Genomic DNA, 25,619 nt, shown 5'->3' with positions numbered 1-25,619 from the left:
TGCTTACCTGTACAATTATTCTGTATTAAATGGCCAGTGCTGCTGGGAAGTAGAACTATCATTGTTTCAGTGTGAAATGGTCCTAGCAGCTATTGCTGCTCTTTGGATTTTATTATAAACCAGAGTCCTGAGGAGGTTGGTTGTGTGTGAGGGACTGACTTAGAACAGCAGCAGAAAAATGCAGGGAATCTGAAAGAACCTGAAGACCTCAGTTTGAAACACAGAAGGCAATCTCTGATATTTGCAGTGCAATATTTATTGTGACAAAGTGGTTCAGCCATGCAGATTATTTCTAGGCATTTTCTTTCCTCACCTAAAATCTTCTAGCACTGTAGATAGAATAAAAATGACTTTAGATTTCTCATTCTTTAAAAATTTTAGCATATGAGAAATCTCATCTTTCCTTCAGAAGAAGTGAGGAGTGTTGTCTTATTGTGAGTAGGAGAGAGAGTCCACCCAAGGAAAGGTAACACCTAGGATCTGGCTGACTTGGAGACACTATGGGGGAAACTGTTAGGCCTGCAGCTAAGCTGAGCTGATTCATTGCCAAGAAACCACATTGCCTCCAAGGTATACTGACTAGGTGGATGGACCTTGCATGTCCTAGAAAAATGAATTATTCCATAAATTAAAAAAAAAAAACCCTCCAAAGTAAACTTTGAAATGTTCATCCTGTATTGTATATTGTCCCCAAAGAACTCATACACATATAAACCACTGATGAAGTCTTGGTGACACAGTGACTTCCTGGTCATTTTAGGGAGCTGATTTCTAGTACCATAAGGACAGAGTAGGACAGTAAAATTTATTTGTGAACAATTTTTATTTTTTTTTTTTTTGCTTTTGCATGCTGAAATTCAATAGGTTATATACATGACTATAGTGGTTGCACCAAATACATTAATTCTGACGTTTTTTCCGTTCAAAATCAAGTATTCCTGAAATATCTGTGCACTTCCTTGCCTATCATGTAAGGGCAGGAAAGATCTTTTCTTAACAGAAATGGAGTTTTATACCTGCCCAGCTGAGACGAGTTCAAATGGTAACTGTCTCGCAGAAGCTGGTGGCATGTAAGACCATGAAGTGCACCAGCTCCCTGCTGTTAAGGCTATTTCAGAAGTGTGTCCCTAAGACTGTTGGGAAATTTTCCAGCAGGCCCATCAATTTGCAACTAATACAAGTTTGATGAATGCCTCTTAGCCTTAATTTGTTTTTATTATCGTCATCATCCTTGACAGGTACTGTGTGGTGTTGCGGAGATAATGAATTTCCAAATCCCTAGGTTCAGTGTCATCTCCATGGCACAGCTCTAGGTTCAGTCATACAAATGCACCTGCAAAGCACATATTCAACTTCCACATGATAGTTTTTGCTGGCTTTGGTTAAAGTTTCAAAGCAATACCGTATGACTGATGTTATTCAATTGCAAATAAAAAGTGCAACTAGATAATGTATCCAATAGTCACAGCGCATTGTCCGTAACCAGTAATGAAAGTTTATGAGAAATAATCCTCATGTAAATGTTTTAAAATTAATGCAAATAATCAATTTGGAAATCAGAATTTGGAAATTCATGTAACACTTAACTAGAGAACAGATTACATCATTCACATAAATTAACATGTAATGAATATGAACTCTATGACTACTCCCAGTCAGTGTGAACAGTTATATGCAGAAATGCGTGTTGCAGAAATTTTAGATCTGAAATATTTTTAAGCTTTTCTAGCTCTTAAAATGATGCCACAAGTATATATGAGTTTGTATGATTTTGTTGCAGGAGTTTACCTTAATGGGATGCCATTGTCTGAGAATGTCAGTGATTGTCACCAATATTGTTCCTGCTTTTATCTCACTGAGACCCAAAAGAAACAGAAAGTCGTAGACAGAAAAGCAGAGACTGAAATCACTCCACTGTCAATCCTGGCTGCATTATAGTGTTTTGACCTGGAAAATAGCTTCACACCAATTAGCCCTTTTCAAGATTTGGAAAACACTCTCCATCCATGTTGTTTTCCTGTCATACTTGTAAGGGTCACAGTAGTTTGTTTGCAGTGAGATTTTAGGCAGAGTAAAAGAAGCATTGTTTGAGAAATTACAGGGTTTTACAATCAATGAAAGTTCAAAAGCTTTGGAAAGGAAAGGATACTTTAAGTTTTTGAAACATTTGAGGGAGTGGTATATGTATCATCTAGGTATGTATGTGAAGGTGGCACTTGGCTTTTTCTTATCTGGATACTTGATACCTGCTTCTTCTAAGTCTAGATGTGTCTAGTTCATATTTATCCTACTGGAGCTTTAACAATATGTTAAAGGAATGGGTTATTTTAATTTCTTGACTTCTGCAGGGAAATAGTTGTTACATGTTGTAAACATATGTGGAACATATTTAATATGAAACTTTTTATAAAACTTTTAAAATGTCTTTCTTTAATCTGAAATTTTATACCAAACTATTCTAGTTTGTTGCTTAAAGTTGCAAGAGAATTTAAAGATATATCACTAACGCTACATTTAGGTCCCTGTTGGAGGCCTCCAATTCAGATAAAGCTATCTGTTTTATCTGTTTGCATAGAATTCTCACGAGGCAGCTCTTGTAGCTGGAGTAAAGTATAAATTCAGTACTCTTAAAATTGAACAAGACAGGATCCATGAGCTGGTCAGCATGGATAGCAGAAGGAGGAAAGCGAGGAGGACTGTGTGACATTTCTTTAATGATGTATGAGATGTATATGTTCTGTAATGATAAGTACTTCTTTGAGAGAATACCTAAATGATGCTGCTCAGCATTTGTCTGCCACCTTTTTTCTTTAGCTCTCCTTTTTAAAAAACTCTTAAAAAAGCTTTTTGATTATTAATTGTAGTCATGACTCTGCAAACCCAAATATTCTGATTAGGGAACTTTTTCACAAAACTTCTGGGAAATCTCAATATCCTCCACCACATATCTTTCCTAATGTCCCGTACTTTGCAAAGTTAGTATTAAGAGATCAAATAGCAGCCCAAAGCCATTCAAGGTAATTGAATCCCATGATTTGGGACCAGGTGTACAAAGATGTTCAAACTAATTATTTAATAATGAAAACAATAACAAGTGTAGTTAAATCTCTTGCTGATTTTCTAATGTTTATTAATTTAGGCACCTGTGTCTTCTGCACCGCTTTCTTCAAAATGCTTACAAGGATACGCACAGCATATAAATTTACAGTGAATGTGATTACCTTGATACACTCTCTAGGTGCTTAAGTGATTAGAAGAGCATTATTATTTTAATTGTTATATAGAATCCATTCTTATGAGTCTGCTTGTCGAATAGTTGTTTTAGGTCCAAGATAGACATCAAGGTGCAGATTTTTCATTAAAAACGCACTCTGCCATTTTCTATTACCTCTTCAGATGTGCTCACTTAGGAAGTATCCCCCATATTTTCTTTAAAAAATCAGGCAAATACAATGTTCGCAAATAGTTAAGATAAATTAAAAACATCAGTACCTTACCAACAGAAAAATTATTTGCCCTTTCACTTGTGTAATATTACTTCATTCTGTTTCTTTTATGCAAACAACACTGAAGAACCTTTGAGAGAAAGGAGGTTTATAATTAATATGACAAATCAGCAACATAATCTACTCTGCATCTGTTTTTTATCTTTTTTTCCAAGGGCTTTGGATGGTAGTGCAGATGTTAAATCTTGCACATTTCTTTCCCTTACTCTTGCTTCACTGAGCTATCTATAATATTCTAATTACTTTCTATACCTTCAAGGCAATTCCCATTATATTATTTTATTTTGTTAATGCACTTCCTTAAAGAAAGAAAACTGTAAGTAGTGCACTTGGGAAAGGGTAAAATGACAGCCAGATTAGACTTCTTGGTGTCCTCTCTTTTTCTTTTTGCTTTTTTCACTCCTTTCATAGTAACTAACTAATAACTACTAGAAAGAATAATTTTACGAGAGGGAGTTACCTGTTATTCTTTATTTGGTCCCAATACTGCTAATTAACAGCAGATATGACGTCCTGTAAAGGTGTTAAAATGTAACAATATCTTGTTTTGCCATCTGCTTCACTCTGCAAACAGAATTCTTATACTATTATGAAATGGGCTATTTTAGCTTTGAAGTCATAAGAAAGAAGTATGAAAATAGCAGAATAACAACACGATTTATCAGCATGAACAAAATAAATGGATGGTATTAACTGTATCATTCCGGCAGTCCCCACAGCAGTCCTAATGCCTTAACAGAATGTGTGAAAGTAAATGAAATGGCAGCATGATTACACTGATTACAGTGGTTGCAAATATGTTAGGCTACATTCATGCTTCAGTGCGGCTGTAATTATACTTCAAAGAAATGCTGTGAGCAGGCTACTTCATTCTTATGGCATCCCTGCTTCTTGTTTCATCTTATTTTGTTCTTAGCATCATAGGTCCCAGTCCTGCAGACACTCACTTGTAGGTGTAACTGTCTTTGTTTCACTGGTGGAAGAAATCCCATTTTGTGCATATCAGTGGTATTGGATGTCTACTGAGTTGTTTTCCAGCTTTTGTATGCTGCTATGTAAGTGCCATCAAATGACAGGTTTGGGTATGATTTAATACCATTTCTAATCTCTTACAGAATAACTCTATTGAGCTTCCTTTAAAATGGTTGGTAAAGAGTATGGGGAATATGGCTGCTCAGTATTGAACAGTTGTCTTCTCCACCTTGCCCCTAGGTATTAGTGCTGAAGGGAATAAATCCAAACCTTTGTGATTTGTCTTTGATTAGTGCTGCCACATGCTGCAAGCAATACTGCAGGAAGGAAGATGAATTTATTGCTGTTGTTTCTCACTTCCCATTGGCAATGCATCGCAGCACCTAGCCTAAAGCTGTCCATTATATTTCCTTTAAGAAAAAGTATAGAAAAGAAAAATACATTTTGATGTGTCTGCATTTTGTCTGCACTTCAAAGGCACTGACATTTTACAGCCACTTTTTTTTACTTCCCCTCAGATAATGATGTGACACGATAAGGACAGAATACAGAAGCAGGGTGGTAGTGTCTGAGGGAGGTATAAGGGTTCCTCTGAATTCACTTCCATGCCCTTTGCTTTCCTGCACGTAGCTGCTGGCAGTGGTAAGGTGGTGTTCCCCTTATTGTCTGGACTTTTTTTCTGTGATTTCTCACTGTGCCTACCTCTGATTTGCAGAAAGTTCTATGTATGCCACAGCTGAGTACAAGCCTGAATGATCCTGATGTGGACCTCAAGCAAGTTTAGCTCAGACACAGGCTCAAAGTGTACTGCAGAGCATGAAACAAAGTCTGAATCAAAACCAAAGAACCCACTCGTAACAAAAATGTATTTATTTGTTCTTTACCAAGCAAAATCATGTCTTAAGCTTGGCTCTCCTTGAGGCTGAAATGCTACTAAGAAAGAACTAAGTACTATTGTTGTGATAGAGAAAAGGAGGTTGAGAATGCCAACCACAAATGGGATGAAAACCCAAATCAAGGAACACCCAGGGTATTGCTGTGACCTTGAATCTAGGCAGAGATGGAGGAACCAGAAACTACAGTTGAGAAACGAGCAGTCTTTCAAGGGGCAGATAGGGCAGCCACTGTACTTTGGTCTCTCTGATCCATACCCTGTTTCAGGAACTCCATTGAGTACTCAGAGAGATTTTGACCCATTTGTGTGCACGGATGTGTGCGTGTTTTTCACAGAACTGCAGCTCAGACAACGCTGAGGATTTTCAGTATCCTCAGGCAGCAGTCAAACCAGGTGAGCCAAAACCAAATCTCCACCTTCCTGAGTCAGGAGGAGGGGAGTTAAGTATGTCTTAACTGAAAGTCACTCTTTGCTTGTCATACACTGATATATGAAGGCAATTGCTTCAGTGTGCGTTTAATTACAGTATTGTAATTAGCAGGTTGCAAGAGCAGATGCAGAGGGTCTTTTCATAGAGCAGGCTCTGATAGGCCATGAAAACATCTCAAAAAGAAAAGGGCAGAGCAATGTCACATTGTAATGCAGCTCTTTGTGCCTGGAAAAGAGGGTTAATTAGCTGATTGCTCCACTCTTCATCTTCATTTCTTTAGGTAGAGGGAACATTGTATGAAGGGGACTAATTTATCTTCATGAGTTTTAAAATTAGCAAATAGCACCCAATCCTTGTTCAGTCTGGCTCTGTTGCTGAGCCTGATGCCGGGGCAGGGCCTGATGAAGAAGGGAACAAAAACTCCTTGAAGATCTTCAGTTTGAGGAAAAGCAGAGAGATACAATATTTGAGAGAGGTTCACCATAGCAACTAGAGCTGTCCTTCATATCATTTCTTGTCACGAGAGAGCAGTGATGATTCTGGGTTAATGCTGCATGCAGGGACTTGTAAGGCACCTGTACTTCCTCAGCACCTATTAACCAAGTTCATTTTTCAAAGTATCCCTTAGTGCTTTGTGGCAGCAAATGGCAGAGAGGTTACCCAGATCAGCTCACTTTCAGATGAGGGTAACTCTTGGAAGGCTTTGAGGGTCAGTCAAGTTCAGAGCTGTTTGACAGGGAAATTGTGTCACTGCCTAATGACAAGGAAGGTGAGGATTTTACACTAGATTAGATGTGGTTTCATGTCCTTTAAGAAAACTGTGAAAACTTTGGTGTTAGCTGTAGGGAAGGGAGTACAGCAATGCTTATGTTGCAAAGTGTGTCAAACAAATGTTAATATTTCAGGAATTATTTCTTCTTTCTATAAACAAGGAGATCTAAATTAATCTTTTTCTATTTGGGAACTTCATACCTCGCTGTGTTCTTATATTATTATCTAAGTTAAGTGTTAGGTCCTAGTGTTTGTATTTATTGAAGTTATCTATTTAAGGGATTAAAGTGCACAGTCTTTTTAATTGTGCTTGCAGAAGTCGGTACAAATTGCACATTTAATTATTGTGTACTTAAAATCTGATAATCATAGAAAATCAAATACACAGCTTGGTTGATTCAGAAAATATTTTTAATAGGGCACTATTAAATTATAGAGTTAAACATTATTAGATATATTTATTCATGAGAGATAATTTGATATGTAACAAAATAAGCCAATACATGGTGTAACCTCTTGCAGTCTAATTTTCATGGATGAGCTCTTGCATATTTAATATCCTTTGAGGATATATTTTAACCTAGACTAATTACTGCTTTCCTCTTATTTCTGTTCAGTTTGACATAGACTGTTGGCTAAAATAATGTAATATTGTTATTACTGAGCAAATTAAGTAAATCGAGCTTATTTAATTTGGAGTCATTGTTTATGCTGTAAATGGCCTGATGCAGGTTGTGACAACACGCATCATACAGAAACAAAAAATAGCTATGAATAAAAGAAGACTAATATATTAAAAATAATCTCTATAAAGAAATCTTATTCACTTTGCATGCTGAAACATCATTAGGAATATTTTCTATCTTTGAAACATTTAAATAATATCTTTCTCATATCATCTTGGTACATTTGTTAAGAGAAACAAAGTAAGAATTTAATGGTGATATAAGTTATTATTACATTATTAAGACAATTAAGCTTAAAAGACTATCCAGATACCCAGAGAGCTTGTCAAAAACTTTCAAGTGAGAATACCTTAGCACAGAGGTTTTGTACTTTTAAATAGATTAATTAATTGAGAGCCTGTGTCATGGCTTTGATATATACATTAATTTTGTGTCTCAGAAAATTTTTAATGAGACAAGTCTTAATTTTGTTCTGGGTGGCATCCTTGTAAAATGTTCTTATAGGTTAGGTTATATGTTTATACATTTTGGTATAATGCCAGTACTGTCAGTTGGCTTAAACAGATCAGTTTGTCTTGGTTCATCAGCCAAACATCTTGCTGCATTTTGCTTCTTTTGTTCATCAGTTTTTAACACAGTAAAGTTTTAATAGGTCTTTTTTTCAGATGAAAATAATAAATGTTAAAAAGAGTTAGAGAGAAAATTTATATTCATATAACTTCAATTTGAATTTAATGTGATGGTTGTGATAAACGCTATCGACTGAAAGTTTTCTAGAGTTCAGAGCTATATAACAATCTGAAAGATATAAAATATATTTCAGTCATCATAATTTATTATTAAGTTTTTCAAGTTGCCTTTAATTTCATTTTATTTGGAATTTTTATTGCATTCCTATTAGAATTATTACATGTATTAAATCTGATACAAAAGTTGCTATATAAAAGTTAGAATCGTGGTCAGTCTTTTATGACTGCTTGTGATATTCATGGTTTTGTAACATGACACAGCCTGAATGCTGTAATCAGTCTGTATCAGAATAAGATATGGAAATATTTTCTGCAAAACCATCAACTAGCACTCTATCTGGAAATATTTTATGGGCTCATTGAGACTGACATGCTACAAAGCCATGGTTAAGACAGGAAGAGCATTTGCAGAGACTGCCATCGGTCTCTGAGTAGAGGGAGGGAATATATACCCATTGCATTTGACTGTAGCTCATCACATAAATCCTCAGAATTATTTGGCTATTAGTAAAAGATAGAAAGCATAAAGTCACTGAATTTCACAAGATGTGTAATCATTAAAGACCAGGTATTGTTCCTACTATTGTATTTTGGCCTTTCTGACAGGTGTTCCTGATCTCCAGGTTTAATTTATGTTGGCTATGCAAAGTTCATAACAAGATGTTTCCAAAGATTTAGCCTGTACATGAACATCTGCCAATCTTTTCTCAAGCCATAAACACTTAGCCTTCTAAAACTGATATTTTTACTTTTGTCAGAAGCCTTCTAATGAGCTAGGTTTATCTGAACTTTTTTTTTAACAAAAGCAAAGTTATCTAAGTAATCTGCTAATAAATAAAAGATCAGAAAATGTATCAAATATATTTATGATCATGTATAATTGCACATAAAACTACAGTCAGACTGATTTGATATTGGATCTAAAATAGGTGGAAAACGATAAGTGAGAAAGAAGAAAGAAATATGATAATGGGAGCATTTTATAGAATCCTGTCTTGGATAGAAGTTCATATGGAAGATAGATTAGATTAAGAAGGAAAGATACTTTGACTTTATTGTTATGGAGTTAACGTGGTCCCACTACAGTAATGAAATATCTTTAGAGCCATTTATATCTCATGATTCAAGCTTACAAACTAAGTGGACATATGTTCGATTGTATCCACTCAGCCATTCCTGAAAACATTTATTTTTTTCAAATGTATAACTAGTAACTAGTTATAAATAAAAAAATCTCAGGATTAAACTAGATTAGGAACGCACTGAAAACTTCTATTATTCTCCAGAGGGCATCGAAATATCTTCTAACAATTCATTTGGAAGACTTCTTCATAATGCTGCCCTCATGATGGAGTCTTACTGCAAAATCACCAGCTGCCTTGGTGCACTGAATTTGATGGGTTATTGGTGCTACCAGTTTGTTCTGATTTGGCTGTTGCAGTAAAAAATATACAAACTGTGAAATGGTTTGGCTGCCCAGAGCTTTTGGTTGGCTGTGCTGGGGGCTGAAGTTGGAGTCACTGCCACAGCTGAGAATACCAAAACAATATGATTATATGATTTTCACAAATTCACTAATTAACATCTGCACTAGGAAAAATGTACTATATGTGTTAGAAGTGAAGAACCCTTCCTCATTATCTATAGTGTATTTAGTAAAATATTCCATAATCTTTTGCTGAGAAAGAGATGGACTTGTCCTTGCCTGACCATCACTCTGCACAGCTTATCTGTGTTTGAGTGCCTCATGTAAAAACACAAGCTGAGTTCTCACATAAGCTCAGTTGGCTCAGAGATGTGCACTAATACCAATTCCCATTGCTTTTTTTCATCTTTCAGCTAATAAGAAAATAAATTTTTGTCTAATTCAAAATGATGCTCCTTCTTTGCAGTTGTTTGCTCAACTATTTTTCTGACTGGCCTGCTCAATGGATGAATGTGCAAGGAGATGGAAAACTTTCTCTTTCAACATGAAAGAATACCAATGCACTGTGAAGAACTGTTTCTAGCTCACTTCACTGTGTTGCTTCACATTGCTGCTAATTTCCTAAAACTGGCCACCAGGTCAGCTTCTGCTGTGTTTGATGATGCATGCTGTGGTATCTGGGAAGGCCCAGCAACATGCCAGGGGCAGGAGGGATTTACAAATATTTTGTTCTACAGATAAACTAAATCACATGTTAACAATATGCAAAAGTTTTCGAAACTTTATATTGCTCTGTTTACATTATCTGTATGCTTTGTTCAACGTGCACACATTATTTCTTCCCAGAACAGCTGAACTAGTAACATGCATTACTCTGTCTGGATCTTTTGGGACCAGCTAATTAACCACTAAAGACACAGAACCAAAGCATATTATACTTCACTGACACCTTGCATGAGGCAGCATCAACATTCAGAAATATTTGGTAACCTTTTCTTGTGGGTATTTGGCACCTGGTTTTATGAATTGGTATACTTAGCAACATTTTTCCTCATACCTACTAAAAATAACAACATGAATTCTAAGAGGTTGTCAACGAATTACATCCCAGGGGAGAATTTTGCTCTTCTCTCATTTATCCAGGCATGTGTAGAGGCTTTTGACCCATTTAGCATAGATAAATGACCCATGATGTGAAATTTCCCAACAGTTTAATAATGCATTTAACTCAAAGTGACACTTGCTTGCAGCTGCCTTAAAGCAGTTTCCAGGCTATATATGTCTCTTTGAAATGATGTATGACAAGTAGGAAAGCTTCCTTGATAGAACCCCAAATCCCATGGGTGAGTAACAAGAAAATCCTTTTTAGATTGCCAGCAGCAAATTTATACTTTGCAAGTCTTTATTTAATTTTATCTGTTTTTCAATATCATTTACAGTTATGACCATTAGTCTAAAGCTCACAATAACTTCTTTACAAATTATTTTTTCCTCACAGTAATGCATTGTAAAGGCTTTTATTGATCCCATTTTTTTCACAAAATACCAGAAGTAAAACCCTTGCCTTACTACTGAAAATGTTTTTGTAATCCTCGCACTAACTTCGCTACCCCAAAATTCTATTACTTCTGCAAATCATGCAGTGAAACAGAAAGCTACATTCTATGTCAGCTTTAAATCAAGAAATTTCTTAATAAAACTCCCTTTTACATATTTATGCAGAGGTCTGAATTATAGCTCTTAATTTTTACTTGCATAGATTTAAAACAGTCATGATTGAATTTGTGGAAAGATCTTTATTAAATCTGTTTCTGTAGTGAGCAACCTTCCATAATACATTTCATAATATTAGCAAGAAAGATTTAAGAAAGCAAGAAAGAAATGTTAGACTTGGGAAGTCAAACAACTTGAAGAAGGCAACTGAATTTGTTATTTAACGGCATTTATTTTTAATAGTAGAAGTCACACTCAAAATCAAGTCTCGTATTGTCCTGAGCCATTCAGTGTAAATAAATTTTGCAGTGTCCCAAAAATCTACAAACAGAAAACCAAGTTTGTATCAAAATCCCCCCCAAAACCTGAGTAATTCACATAAAAATATAACAGGAAAAGACTTGTGTCCACAAGGAAAGGTTAATGTGGGCAGAGGGAGAAAAGAGAAAAAAAACCTGAGAGCCACAAGCCACATGATTAGAACAAGAACTTGGAGTTCACAGGATGTTTGTTACCTAGGACTCTGATCTTTTTTCTGCTCTGTTGCTTCTTTTTTCCTCCAAGCCTTTATCTGTCTCGTGTTTCTCATCCCCAGTGACATTCACCTTGCTTACCTCTCCTTGCAGGATCCCCAGGCTCATCAAGGCACGGCTGTTTAGTGATACTTTTTGTTAGGTGTTTGTACAGCATGCGGAAAAATTTGGCCCTGACCCTCAATTTGTAATACAGATAAAAAAATAATGGGGTTTAAAAGTTTACTCCAGCAGCTCTAACTGAGCCTGGAAAATGATAGTGGAACAAAATATCACAGAAGAGATAGCTCCTATGTTCGGCACAAAGGCTATTCCACTTGCTGCTTTCCTATTCATAGCATTTTAAGCCCATCTCCTGTGCTCCATTGCAATGTAAAGTCAAAGAAGTAAGCTTGAATCACAGAGAGCATTTTTGATTTAAATCTAAACATGGCTCATACTTGATTTCTGCTGGCTACCATGCTGAGAAGCACGTGAAGCAGCCTACCTGAAGTTTATTCAGAGGATGGTAGACTCAGAAGTGTGTGAACATGGCTGTCTTAGGCCTTGTGCAGTACCTGAAAAACAGTTGGGTACAAATGGCCTGAGCTAACTTTAACTGTCAAACCAGAGTTTGACATCTGTGCCTTCTGTCTGGCGAAGAGCATTCCAGAGAGGACTCCAAGCAGCCTGGCACTAGCACATCTTTTGAATGTGATGAGCCACATTTTGGAGTGTCCTCTCTTTTGTTATGAATTATGAAGAAAATCCTTCTGCCACACTGAAAAGTGACTAGCCAAACTGACTAACGTTCTAGCAGGGCAGAGAATTCCTACTCTAAGATAAAATACCTCTGGAATGCAAAGAAGCCTTGTCTTGACAATGATGCAGTTTATTTTATTCAGGGAACAAAATAGTGATTAGAAGTTGTATTGACAGAAAATAAAAAACCAACAAAAACACAACCTTATTTGCTGACACAAAGTATGTGTTGGCAGGAAGGAGTGGATTGTAAAGACAGCCTTCCTAGGTGAAGTCAACCTCACGACTAACAGTACCAGTTGCCAGCTGCCTGTGCCTGACTGGCCACTGGAAGTGGGCTGCATCATGCCTCACCTTTGATGCAGAGCGAGTCTTCCTAGCTGGGGATGAGAACAGCTTTTACAGTGTGAGCTCAGATAAGCCTGCTAAAAGGGTGAAGCTGCTGACTACCCCGTAAAAAGATGAGCACAAGAAACAGCAGAAGTGAGGCAGGGAGCCTGTATCAAAGTTAATGAAGAAGGCACAGGGTCTAAGGAAAGGAGGAAATTCTTCTAGGAGTTTGGGTTTGTATGAACTTAGAGAGATCAATTTGCTGCTGAACCATGTGAACTGAGCGACAGAGTTCATTTTGAGAAAGACATACAAACCAAAGCTTGCACAGCTAGTGCCTCAGATCAGAGTGACCTGATGAGCTGTACTCTGCAAGAGTGGAGCTCTGAGACTGCAATGCACTTAGAGCTCCAGCAGCGGAAAACTATCTCATTTTGTAACACATCCACTTTTCAGGATATTTGTTTAGAAATTTCCTTCTTGTTGAATTAATTTAAAATAACTTATTTTCTAGTACAAGAGACAGATGTCAATTCATATTCTTTTCTGAAATATAAAGAAAATAAGTGATATTTACACTTTAGGTTTCTCTTTATTCCTCTTCCCAGATACTGGGTTTATAAATATAAATGTATTTGAAAGACATAAGTATCACATTTCTCACAAATAATATCTAGTCTTAAATATTTGTGCCTAGCACACTTTTTCAAAATAAATAAAATCGACTCTCCCAATAAATGTTTCTTGCAAGCTGCTTCTTTAAAATGCAAGCTTATTTGATTTAAGCTCTTTCACCACTCATTGTTAATGAATAATTATTCAGTTTTTCAAACTGAAACAGATAGCTTCATTTAGTATGATTAATGCTAATGTACAACTTCATTTGCATAATTACAAAATATAATAAAATAAATTCCAAATAGGAATCTTTGTTACTTCTGTTACCAAAGGCTTGAAAAAGAAAAAAAAAAAAGACATTACTTTTCAAAATTACTGCAAAACACAGTTACAATATTCTGTGACTAAAACTGAAAGGTAAAACTTTTTCATCACAATGGATTACACGGCTTTGGTAAGATAAAAGTTATATCTCTGAGACAGATTGAATTAATCTACTAAAAGTATGTATCTGCTGAAACAGATATTCTATCCCTACTTTTAAATATTTGGAGCTGTTTTATGTGAAAATTAACCAAGATTCTTAATGGAAGAAGAATTTTGCCTAATAGAATGCATGGAATATTTTTTACTTCTTAAAAGCTTAAAAAGCATGGTTCTCTTTGCAAGTTTTCAAGTACTTTATACTGCTGAGAGGAGAAGGCTCGCATTCCATTCTGTGTGCTGCTTGCTTCAATGACCTAATGAAGGCACAGTAGACTTGAGGATGCAGTCCTTGTTACAGTTTACATTTAATAGCCAGTTTCCACTTTCTGAATATCCTATTTTGATTTCAGGTAAATTGCTGTGACACCACAATGATTACTACCAGAAGCAACTCCCTGCAACTTGCATTCTAGGAGAACAGGTGATATTAGTTATACCTCCTAATAAATCAGGGGTAACACTGGGGTTTCATCAAGACTGTCTTAGCACAAAACAGCTCAGAAAAGGTGGTCTGGAGAATCAGAGCCTCAAGGAAATGCCATGTTCCTGAGGCTGTGTGGCTTTTACTCTGTCAGTTCCTGAAATCAATACAGACATATAGGCAGTGATTAGCCAATAATTTTTGTAAGGATGTATAAGAAAGATTCACAAATGAGAGGGACAGTGTAAATGAGGAAATGACTTAATGGACATGGCAGTAGACAGCAAAAGAAAATGCTGTTCTGAGAAAACTTGGCAATGTTTAGAGGGATAATAAATGTAAGCAGAATGCAGTTGATTTGCTCCTACCTTGAAAAATGACTAAGTGTCCTTTTATATTTGTTCCTGTGTACGTCAAATAAGAGGGGCTCTGTTCTTATCTCTTTCTGTGGATGAAGTGAGGATTTTCATCTCCAGGCTGCCAATTTACACTTTCCAGTAACATTTAAAGATATAACATTATTTTGATTTGCCGACATCTACAGCTCCATAAAGTCACTCTTCTGGAATAAGGAATACTTGATTTTTTCCTAGCTATTATGTCAGAATTAATTAGCTTAAATGTTTCAGTAGTTAACATATTGAGGAATTCACAGAGGCAAATTGTGTCAGTCCCTGCATGCACATATGTGACCTTGCACAGGGAGAAAGGGACTCTCCTTTTTTATTAGACTGTTTGGCAGGGCTTATACACAATCCTAATCATTGCACCTAGAGAATAAAGGATTATTCAAGGCTAGTTTAAACTGAAATACTTGACAAAGTAGGATCAGACACAGGCCACTGAATATGGTTCCATAGCCTATTTAGAAGAGAAGATATACAAAGATAACATAGCTAACTGAATTGCAATGGGAGAGGGAATGAAAGTAAGTTGAAACATGTCTAAATTTGCCTTGCAGTTTGAATACTTTCTCTCATGAAAAGTGAAATAGCACAGTGGATGCCCACAGATGCTAAGGACAGTGGATTTATGTCCTAGCTGAGTAAGTACTTCCTAATACTTGTCTTTCGTGAAGATAAATTATTAAGCAGGGATATAATATGAATCTTGAATCTGCAGCAATTTTCCTTCCTTTGAAGTAGATTCAACCTGCACCCAATATTCTAATGAGTCTTATTTGTAACATCTGATTAGCACTTTTATGGCTGGCTGATTGTGACAGGAAGGTGCAAGCACTGTGAAGAGATTTGAATCAAGGCTTTCATTAAAAAGGTGAAACTTGCACAGACATTTTGCTGGTGAGACGGATAAAGGCATACTGAGATGGGGTCCTACAAATGCCATATTGGCTCAGAGCAGATTAACAAGGGCCAATTAACCCTGTCTTGCTACAGGCATCAAGTCTAGCGAGAGCTTAGCTCAGCTGCCTGCTGAAAAGGAGGACAAAGAAAAAAATCTCCATGGTAGCTAGGGACCAGAAACAGCTGGATGGTTACATGTGTCTCCCATCAGATGACTGAGCTCTGGGGAGATGGGCTAAATAACCATTAAATAGAAAAATAGGCCCTGGGACCAGTCCTTTTTTTTAAAAAAAAAAAAAAAAAAAAAAAAAAAAGTATTCTAAACTCTTTTGGTTTTTTGTTTGTTTTACTCTTGCTTTTGAACAATTTACTCAGAAGTGGAACTAATGAGTATCTGAGGAGGAAGGCTCTGAGACCCTTGTGCTGGATGATGTGACCTCTGGTAGTTGGGCACTGGAGACTGAGAGTGGGGAATTCAGCAGGCTCTTCGGGGATGAAAACACTGAAGCAGATTGTGCCACAGAGCTTCGTGGCAATCTGTCTATAAATGCAGGGAGTAGAACAATAATAATCACAGGGCTATGAGTTTTCAAATTACATCTTAAAAAAAAAAAAAAAAAAAAAAAAAAAAAACCACCAAAGTTCTTTTGGGTTGTTGGCTTTTTTTTTAAATCCCCGAAATAGGAGTCAAAGAAAACTATGCTCTTTGAATGGCTTAAAAGCTAAGCTGATCCTTGAAGCTTCAGTTTTCAGCTGTTAAATATGTTTCTAACTGTTCATTTTGGGGGATGTAGGAGATCTTGAATCAATCTAAAAAGTAGTAGCAGCAAAAAAGCCAGAAGTAACAGAACAGTATTTCGCTCTCTGTGGAGATATTTCATGAAAGCCTATTGACATGAAGTCTGCAGTGAAAGTCTGTTCATCAGTGATTATGAGATTGAAAACATTACTAAATACAGGCTGAAATAGTAGCTACCTACAAATGCAACATCTCTTGTGGAAAATGAGTGAGATGAGTGATGAATATGTATGGGTTCCTAAAACAATGTGATTCATACATGATGATAATACTAGGATGAAGGAAACTTGTGAGCCCTATGCCCTTTTTTCTCTGCTGAATGCTACCAATAACTTGAATTCAGTACTTACAGAAACAGGGATGGAGATTAAAAAAATGTGAGTGAAAAGTGCAAAAAGAATTTCAAAAAGCATTTTTAGACGCAAATGAGGTAATCAATAGACACAATTATTACTTTTACATTATCTACAAAAACTGGAGAACCACAGCACAGCCCCTTCTGTGTGCTGGTAAAAGAATCCTGAGGACTTAGCTAGTGGTCTCAGAAATTCAGTATGGATCTCTAACCCTACATCTCTCATTGGATAAATTCACCAGCTGACACTTATATATGACCTGTTGTTACTGACAGTGGTCACACCCTGAATCCTGGCTCAGTTCAATGGCTGCCTCTCAAAGAGACAGAGTGTGAAGGTTACCTGCATCAAGACCATGAGGCTGGAAGGAAGTAAGTGGTATTCCACTTCTGTTGTGTTGTGGGGTTTCATAAAGTTTCAACTGATTTTCTTCCATGAAAGAGTAGCCATCTCTACCAAAGTAGAAAGGCTGTCTATATAAAATCTTTTGTATAGTGTATTAAGTAGTATCTTTTCTTGGTGGGAAACAACAAAAAATATTTAAAAAGTCAATAATTTTCACCCATGTTCATAAAGCTTATTGGTATGAATGCTAACAACCTGGTATTTAAACCAAATTGATTTAAGGAGAAGTGCACAGCATGAGTAACTTGAAATAGAAGATCTTGGTCATTTGTTGAGACAGTGGTTTAGATTGTCTGTGTTCAAAGTAATGTGCAGATAACACTGTTTACTATTATCTCAAATGGTGGCTGCCAGCACAGGTAGCTATCCTACTAAAGAGTATATAATTAGCAGAATATCATCTTTTAAAGACAGACATTCTTTAGATGCAGACAAACATCATTAAAACAGGCCAGTCCCCACTTTTTTTAATTAATTAACTTATTTTTTAGGTGTGTTTATTTAGCACAGGTATTTTGAGCCTGGGGAGGCCCAAATGGTATGGAGACTTACTAATTGGGCATTTGCCTATAAAAACCATTAACTAAACTAAATGTGGATTGAGCCTTTGAGATTAAATTGCAAGCATGGAGATCAAATCTCCACAGGCAAGTTAAAATCCACCAATTATTTAAAGGGTTTAATTAAGTGCAGATCTTTCTGTAGGCTGATTTAAAAGGACATAACCTAACATTTGTAGCCAATAAAATGTAAGGAATAAAAGACTACTTTTTCCATTTATTTCTACCATAAAATATATGCTGTAAACTATCAGGAACATCTGAAGATATTTCACAGGCAGCACCATCTGTCTTGTTGGCAGACTATGAAGGCAGCGTGGGTGGCTCAGTTACTTGCTTATGAATCTATAGCATCACTTGCTTAGTCTGCTAGATGGGGCTGCCCCTTCCTTGTTTGGAATGATTTCAACATCTTCTTTGATTCTATAGGAGACTGTTCTCTCGCCTTTTTCCTCTTTTTCCAAGGCGGCTGCTCTGTACACCTGTTTAAAAAGGGAATGCTTACCAGTAGAAGTAAGTCTCTTGGGCTTCATCAAGAGAATACTTCTTGCACGTACATATTCTTCTGTGTAAGAGTCTGCAAGTTTTGAAAGTTTTTCATTCATGGCACTTTGTAAATAAGTCAGGATTCTAACAGGTACAGAAGTATTTCTTCTTTTGTCCTATGTAGGAGCTTCTCCCTGAAAACATCTGCATGTCTGATGCTAGGATGGAATCCAGAGCAGCGTTTTTCATTACTAACTTATCAAATACTTAATTGGTCCAAAAATTCAAGGCAGGTTCAATACCACTGACTGCAGTAACATCTGCACATGGCAGAAAGATTTGTCTGGGATGTGATTCAATGAACTGATCATAGCCTTTGAGGAAAAGAGTTTAAAGCAAAGAAATACTGTGCATCTGTATGCAAGAACTGAATGCTATCAGAGATGTAATCTTATTACATAAGTTCACGTATTAGTAAAACTACAAAATTCTCAGTATAGCTTATAATTTCTACATAATATTTTTGTATATTATTGTAGACAGTTGGTAACAAAGTTTTAGGCTGTTTATCTTGGCTTTGCATAAGAGCCAAAATCAGTGAGGACATTATTTGTATATTGATCTGTGCATCGAGAATATAAAAGATCTCATTACATCACTTTACAGACAAAGAACAAATATGTATCTTATGGCTGGCAGCTTTTTTTTTTTTTTTCTGAAATGTCAGAAAATAGTCAATAGAGTAGAGTAGAATTGCAGTGTTTCATAAAAAGAACTCAATTTCATCTGATTTTCATGTTAAGCAGTGGAACACTCCATACTCTAAGGAATACGAAAAACAGCCTAGCAGTTCCTCCCCTGCAAAGATTAGAGATAATGAGGTAGAGAACATAAATCTACTATTTATTGAGAGGGGGACCAATAGCAATTAGTAACATGTAAGTGGAGGCTGTAGCCTTCAGTTTTAGCATTGTGTTGATACAAGGTAGCATTTACACCCCAAATTCTCATATTATCTAACAATGAGGGACTTCTGTGCATATCTAGAAATAAAATAGGAATTTCCTGCTCCTGATGTCACTTCCCTGACGTTTTTGAAGCAGAAGCATTTTTTTCCATAATTAGATGATGTTTTTTCATATATCGATGCAAAAGTCTCAGATCTGTGTGAGAGTCAGTTAATGTTTAAGTAACTTTTACATCCTAATGTTTATGGCATCTTCTTTCTCTAGAGAGAAAATTCACAAGATTTGTCTCTTACCTGGTGTTTTTTAATAGGAATATAAAGACTTTGTTGACAGTGAATTCTTAAACTGTGCTGTATACAAAGAGTACTGTATGCACTTCTGCATATGGGGTTCAGTGTCCATAGCTGAACCACTAGCAAAGTTGCAAGTCTGTGTGTACTGCTTTTAGTTTCAGAGCAAAACACACCTGAAAATTCAGCACTTACCTGCAGAGCAAAGGAAGGGAAACAGCTGTGTCTGTATGTGTCACTGTATTGGGCAAAGTCAAAATAGAGCTAAAAGCTACATGCTACCATAGCAGGAAGAAAACATACTTTTTGGCATGTCATATTTCTCTACATTCTACTAATGAAGTAGATCAAGGAGTTGTATTCCTCATCTTTTTATTTTTGTTCAGGTGTTCTTCTGTATTTTGTTTTTAACAGTAAAAGAAAAAAAAAAAAAAAGACTTCTGCAACAACAGCTTGTTGCCTTTACAAATAAATTGCTCCTAAAGTAAGAACAGAATCTGTTCTTTTCTCAGGAGTCCTTTTCAGTGCTAGTAAATGCTCATGAAGAATCTTCTCAGTGACAAGCATGTTGTAATATCTCTCAGTCAAGTACAGCCAGAATCGCATTCCCAGCTGCACTCTAAGGGAAGGAAGATTGAATAAAATCCTCCTCAGATGTTTGGATTACTCACACTGATACCAAGATGATCATCTCAGTAGATAAATTATAATATTCTCCTAGTCATTCTAGGCAACAGCCCTACTGTGTTATTGTCACTTCACTGAGATATGCAACTATCGAGATACAAATGGCAATTCAGATGGCAATGACATGCTCTCTACAATCAGCTACTCTAGATATTATTCCTTTACTCAGTCAAGCGGAGTTTCTCCTCCACTGGCTAATGCCTGCCCAATCTTGGATCCAGCAGCAGTGAAACATTCAGATCCTGCTTTCCAGATACTTCCCCGGTGAAGAAATTGGCAGAGAATGGGCATAGAATTGGCTCCACACCACTGCTTGCTAATGATCAGAATAGCTGGCCAGGCATGAAGAGGAATGTCAGCTGCAATAATTTATTTCCTTCCCTGGAGCAGGAGAGGAGCAGTGCAGGCCTACAAGGACGAGGCTCGGAGACACAAGCTCTCCCCAGGCTTCCTGCAGAGCAGGACAGCTCTCTGAGCACCCCTTGCTCGCGGCGGTGCCTACAGGCACAGTCTAGCACTGTCTGAATCACAGACACTTTGAGTTGCTACTTTATATGCAGCATTGCCATTCCTTTCATTGCACATATAGTGCTCATCAGGCATTTGAATCTGGATAATGAGAAGAGTGCATAATCCAATTGCAGCTCTTCATTTTAAACTTTAATTTCCTCTCATGATTGACACATGGCTCCAGATATTCTCAAAGACTATCTGCTTAGCACTGTTGCTCGTTGTTTCAGGGGATGAACTTAGCAGGAATGGGCAGTTGCAAGAAAGCAATTTTTTTTTTTTTTTTTTTTTTTAACTTGCCTCTAATAGAAATAAATAGTTGTCATTTCAGAATGGGAAGAAGCTAGGTCTGTCACTAAACCTGATTAAAGGTTTCATTTTAAACTAAAATGATAACAAAATTAAAAATAAATAAATTAAAATGAGGGGGGGTATAGCACTAGCTAATCTAGTTGATTAATGTACTAGATTGATTAATATACTAGAAACTTATCTTGACACCAGCATCTTGTTTGTTTGTGCTGATGAGGACATGAATATGGTAGCTTATGTATGTACTCTGTTTTCTTTAACAGACCTAGTTTAGATTTATCATGTGTGTTCAGTGGTCTTGTTGATCTCTATGTCATTTTTGTCGTATGTTGCCTCAGCAAACCCTTATCCACAGTGAACTCCTGGGCACTGAATGAAGTCTCTAATCTTTCAGCTTCTGGGAAAAGAGAGAGATCTTTAAACTTGTCAACAAACACAGAAAGAAAGATAGAGAGGAAAGGAGTTTATTGGTATCTGAAATTTAAGAACATTAAGAAACAGCAGTCCACTGATGTATCACCTGAAGGTGGTGAAGCACTTCAAAATGAAGTAGGAAGCCCTGAATGGAGGAGTGAAAAGACTTTGAACCATCTTGTTCCTTCAGTAGTTCTCTAATATTCCTATGAAGACTTCACTGTCCAGCATAGATTTTGAAAAATGTTGTTAGCTCCCAGAATACAGGAAAAGCTGCCTAATTTATCACAGTAAGACAGTTAATCACCTTTGACAATATATGTTTATAGCTGAAATGAACCATTCACTGCTTAGAAGTGTTTGACACTTCTGTATTACACCACTATTAATGCTGTTACTTGAATCCATGCATAGACAGGGAGACATTTCTTAAAGAATCAAAAATTCAGCAGAAACTTCAAACCCACTTAAAATGCAGTGAGTTAAGGATGTTTTTGACAGAACCAAATGGAATCTTTATAAGCCATGAATTAAAAATCCTGTGCAAGATGAATGAGCTCATGTAGCAAGGAATTCAGCCCTTAAGACCAAGTAGAGTGCATTGATATTGTTTTCCAAAGCTTAATAAGTCAGTATGAAGTTAGAACGAATCAATCAGCTTTGCCTGTTTCTTCTTTTTTTTTTGTGGATTTTACTGCAATTAGGTCTGAAATCTGGAACTTGTGTGAGATCTTTGTTCAGTACAAGAATCAAGTAACTACTAAGATGGATTACAGCTACTCCAGTTCTCTTCACTTGCTGAGATGAGTTCTAGCCTTAGCTAGGAACTTAATGGAAATTTCTGCATTTCTATAGAAATACCCTAAAAGCTAGGATACGTAGTCAAATATTTCTCTTCTGTATGGTTAAGCTGCTGAATTTTGAATTATTTGTGTGCACAGTTTTGATGGGATCCTGCTGCCACAAACAACCTGAGTTGGTAGCTAGGAGCCTCTAGAACAAGAGCTGTGAACAACCTGTCTCAATTAAGCCATGTTTATGATAGCGCTTTTGCAATTAAGCAAAAGTATGTAAAGGCCACACTTGTTCTCAGTTCATTGGAGAAGGAATAAAGGGAATTGAAGGAAAGATACAGGTACCTCTATTTAGCAGCAATTTCTGGCCGATTTCGGTTTGTTCTGGCTGTCATAGTTAGTATCCTGTTTCCTGTCACCCTGTATCTGTGAGCTGAAAAGTTTTATTCTCTGCTCCATTCCAGGGACTATGTTCTGGATACTGCAAGGTCTGACTTGAAGGGCCTTCAGTCTTCTGTCTGATCTTGTGATATGTGGGTAGTGAGTCAAGAGACATGATGCTACAAAATCAACCAGTGGTTTCCAGCGCGGTATTTTTCAATGCACTATACTTTTTTTAAGCATAGTCCTTAAAAATTACGAAGAATGGCTGGAGGGGGGAATTGTGAGGATGACTGCTGAGCTCCAAAGGTAGCTCTTCCTAAGACAAAGCCTCCTCCAGTGTCTTTAATTATCAGATGTTTAAAATAGATATTAAAAAAAATATGAGTGGAATAGAGTATTAACCAAAACTCTCACACAGCGTAACTTTTGTTTTTTATCCCAGCTGTGTAAGACAAATGAGATAGAAATAGTTCTACAAAGGCATAAAAGTATTGGTATTTTTAAAATCTCCTAAAAATGTTTATTAATGTACTGTGGAAATCTAACATTGCTGATTTGATTTCTGCTGTAATATAAGACTATTAGTATGTCTGTCTGCCTTAAAGAGACTAATGCTAGACTTAGGATTAAGTAATACATCAGGCATGATTTATCACAAATGTGAAGGGAAAACTGAGAACCACTAAATTTATTTTTATTAGATAAAATGTGAAGACAGGAATGAAAAGTAAAGGTAGAAATCTAAGAACATCAATCTTGAGAGAGTCAGACCCTACCATATATGAGTCTAGTCAAAGTGGGATGAAATAGTACTAGCAGCTAACTCAAAAGGAAATGAAAGGTGCTTAGGGTGAAATATCCCAAGCAGACAGGCCAAGACTGGGGCTGATCCAGCACTGCATGTTTGGGGAAACGTAGGTGATAAACAGAACCTACTTTCCCTTGAGTCCATCTTTGAGACAAACACATTATTTCTCTTCATAAGCATCCAAAGTCTGTGATGCTTATTGACCCCAATTAAACCTTTCTCTGTTCAGCAACAACTAGATAGTGGAATTTACATTCCCTTGTCAAAACACCAAGATATTGGCAAAATACAGCAGCAGAACTTTTGCTGAGCAGCTTCGGGGAAGGAATGGAAAGTGAGTGACACAGATGATTAATGAGCCTATTAAAGCTGAAAGTCTGACACTGTAAAGATAAGCTGGCAGTGAAAATGACTCCTACCATATATACATCAAGGGCATCAGAAAGAATACCCTCTGTATAATAGTAACCCACTGTCATTAGCGGCAGGACATACATATCTAGCATGTGTTGCTTCATTACTATTTAGTCTACTTGAGTATTTTGAGGTGGAGGCCTGGAGCAATAGTGTGAAGTCTCAGACAAAAGGAGGAGGCTTTGTTGAGGTCTGATTTAAAATGACACCCACACATCATTCATGAGGACCGGATCAAACAAAAATGGCAGGTAGCAAAGAAAAAAACAAACTAATATGAATTTCAAGTAAATGGCAGAGGAGCAGAAGGCTCTGTGAGGAAAAGGTCTTCTATAGGGGAGAAACAGTTTGCAGCCATGCTGACCTGAGGACTCATGTTAGAAATAATATGCTTGTGTAGTGACAGTGGTGGACTAAGACTTGGATTTCAATTCTCTGTCTCTAAAAGCCATTACCTCACTGAAATATTCAAAGCATTTTTCTTTGAGGATTTTCATAACAGAATTATACCCTTGTGATATACACATGTATGCATTCTGAGTCCAATGTTCCTGGAAAGAGTCAGCTGTACTACTGCTGTACTGCACAGAAGGCCTGTGCATGCGCACTTTGTTTGATGAATTCTGAATCCATCAGAGTTAGTGGAAACATGCGGCCATCTGTGCAGCACGTATACAAAAATATGATGCTTTCTGAAGATTCAGTCTTGCTATGTAAGTGGTGTAAAGCTGTGCTATACAGAGTCGGTGGAAACATGTCTGGTATTTCTGGAGCTCTGTCAGGTGCTCTGAAATTTTAGGAAACTGTCCACAGTCTTCAAACTTCACCCAAACAAAATTTCTGGATGCAAAAAATAAACCTTGATGAAATATATATTTTAGCTACCATCTGTAGCAGTTATCTTGTGCCAGCTTTCTTTAAAATGTTGGTTTCGTTTATCCAACTCTAAAATACACATATTACTGTCATGCCTTCTCCTATCTCTGCTATGCCTATTTAAACAGTCAATTACTTTGAGAAGTGGATCTGGAAATTTCATACTGGAGATGTGTAGAAGCAATTCAAGGCAAGCAATAAATATTACTTTTCCATCACATACAAGTAAGTGAAAGAACTCTTAGCCTGCAAATTTGGTACTGGGTGTTGTCATATGACACCATGCTCATCTGCAGTATTGTTGGAATGTGAATTTGCTAGTTAGTGCTCAAATACTTGATTTGTTCCTGCTATAATGTTAACTTCTATTGTCACAGTTTACAAATATATCCATCCCCTTCCAGCCTGTCACTGTTGTTATTTTCTTTAACCCTGGGAAGAGAAAGGCACAAAATTGTTTGTGTAGATTCCCATGGTAATCTTCAGTTGGCAGTGCTGTTGCATACTTTTGCTCCTGAGGACTAAAACACATAAAAAACAGTGTCCTCAATAATTATTTGATAAGTCTGGTAAATGTATCCCAAATGTAGAGTAATTATTTTATCATAAAAAGGTCCATTAGACTTATCCTAACTAGAATTTGGCTTCTTTTCTGCAGTAATGTAACAGCACTGTCAAGCTGGTCTTGTATTTAAATTGGATTAGATTAGGTATGAATTTTGTCAACAAGCAATGCATACTCAACACGTTCTTTTAAAGACCTTCATTAGTAAACTCACACAGCATGTTAAAAATCTTTTTTCTCCTTCTGTGTAAGTTGGAATTTTAATAAGATATGTAGCTGCTTTTACACTTACGAGATTGCTCTCAGCTTCCAGGACAGAGCAAAATTGATCTGATGGTGTGAAACTGGAAGCCTGCAAAGGATAAACTGACAACATAGAAAGAAGTACTTCTATTAGATGATATAATAAA

The sequence above is a fragment of the Phasianus colchicus genome, chromosome 13 (genome assembly GCF_987193195.1).
Source record: "Phasianus colchicus chromosome 13, bPhaCol1.hap1.1, whole genome shotgun sequence".
NCBI classification, from domain to species: Eukaryota; Metazoa; Chordata; class Aves; order Galliformes; family Phasianidae; genus Phasianus; species Phasianus colchicus.
The sequence above is the reverse complement of the archived record's forward strand: the minus strand, read 5'-3'. Positions refer to the sequence as shown.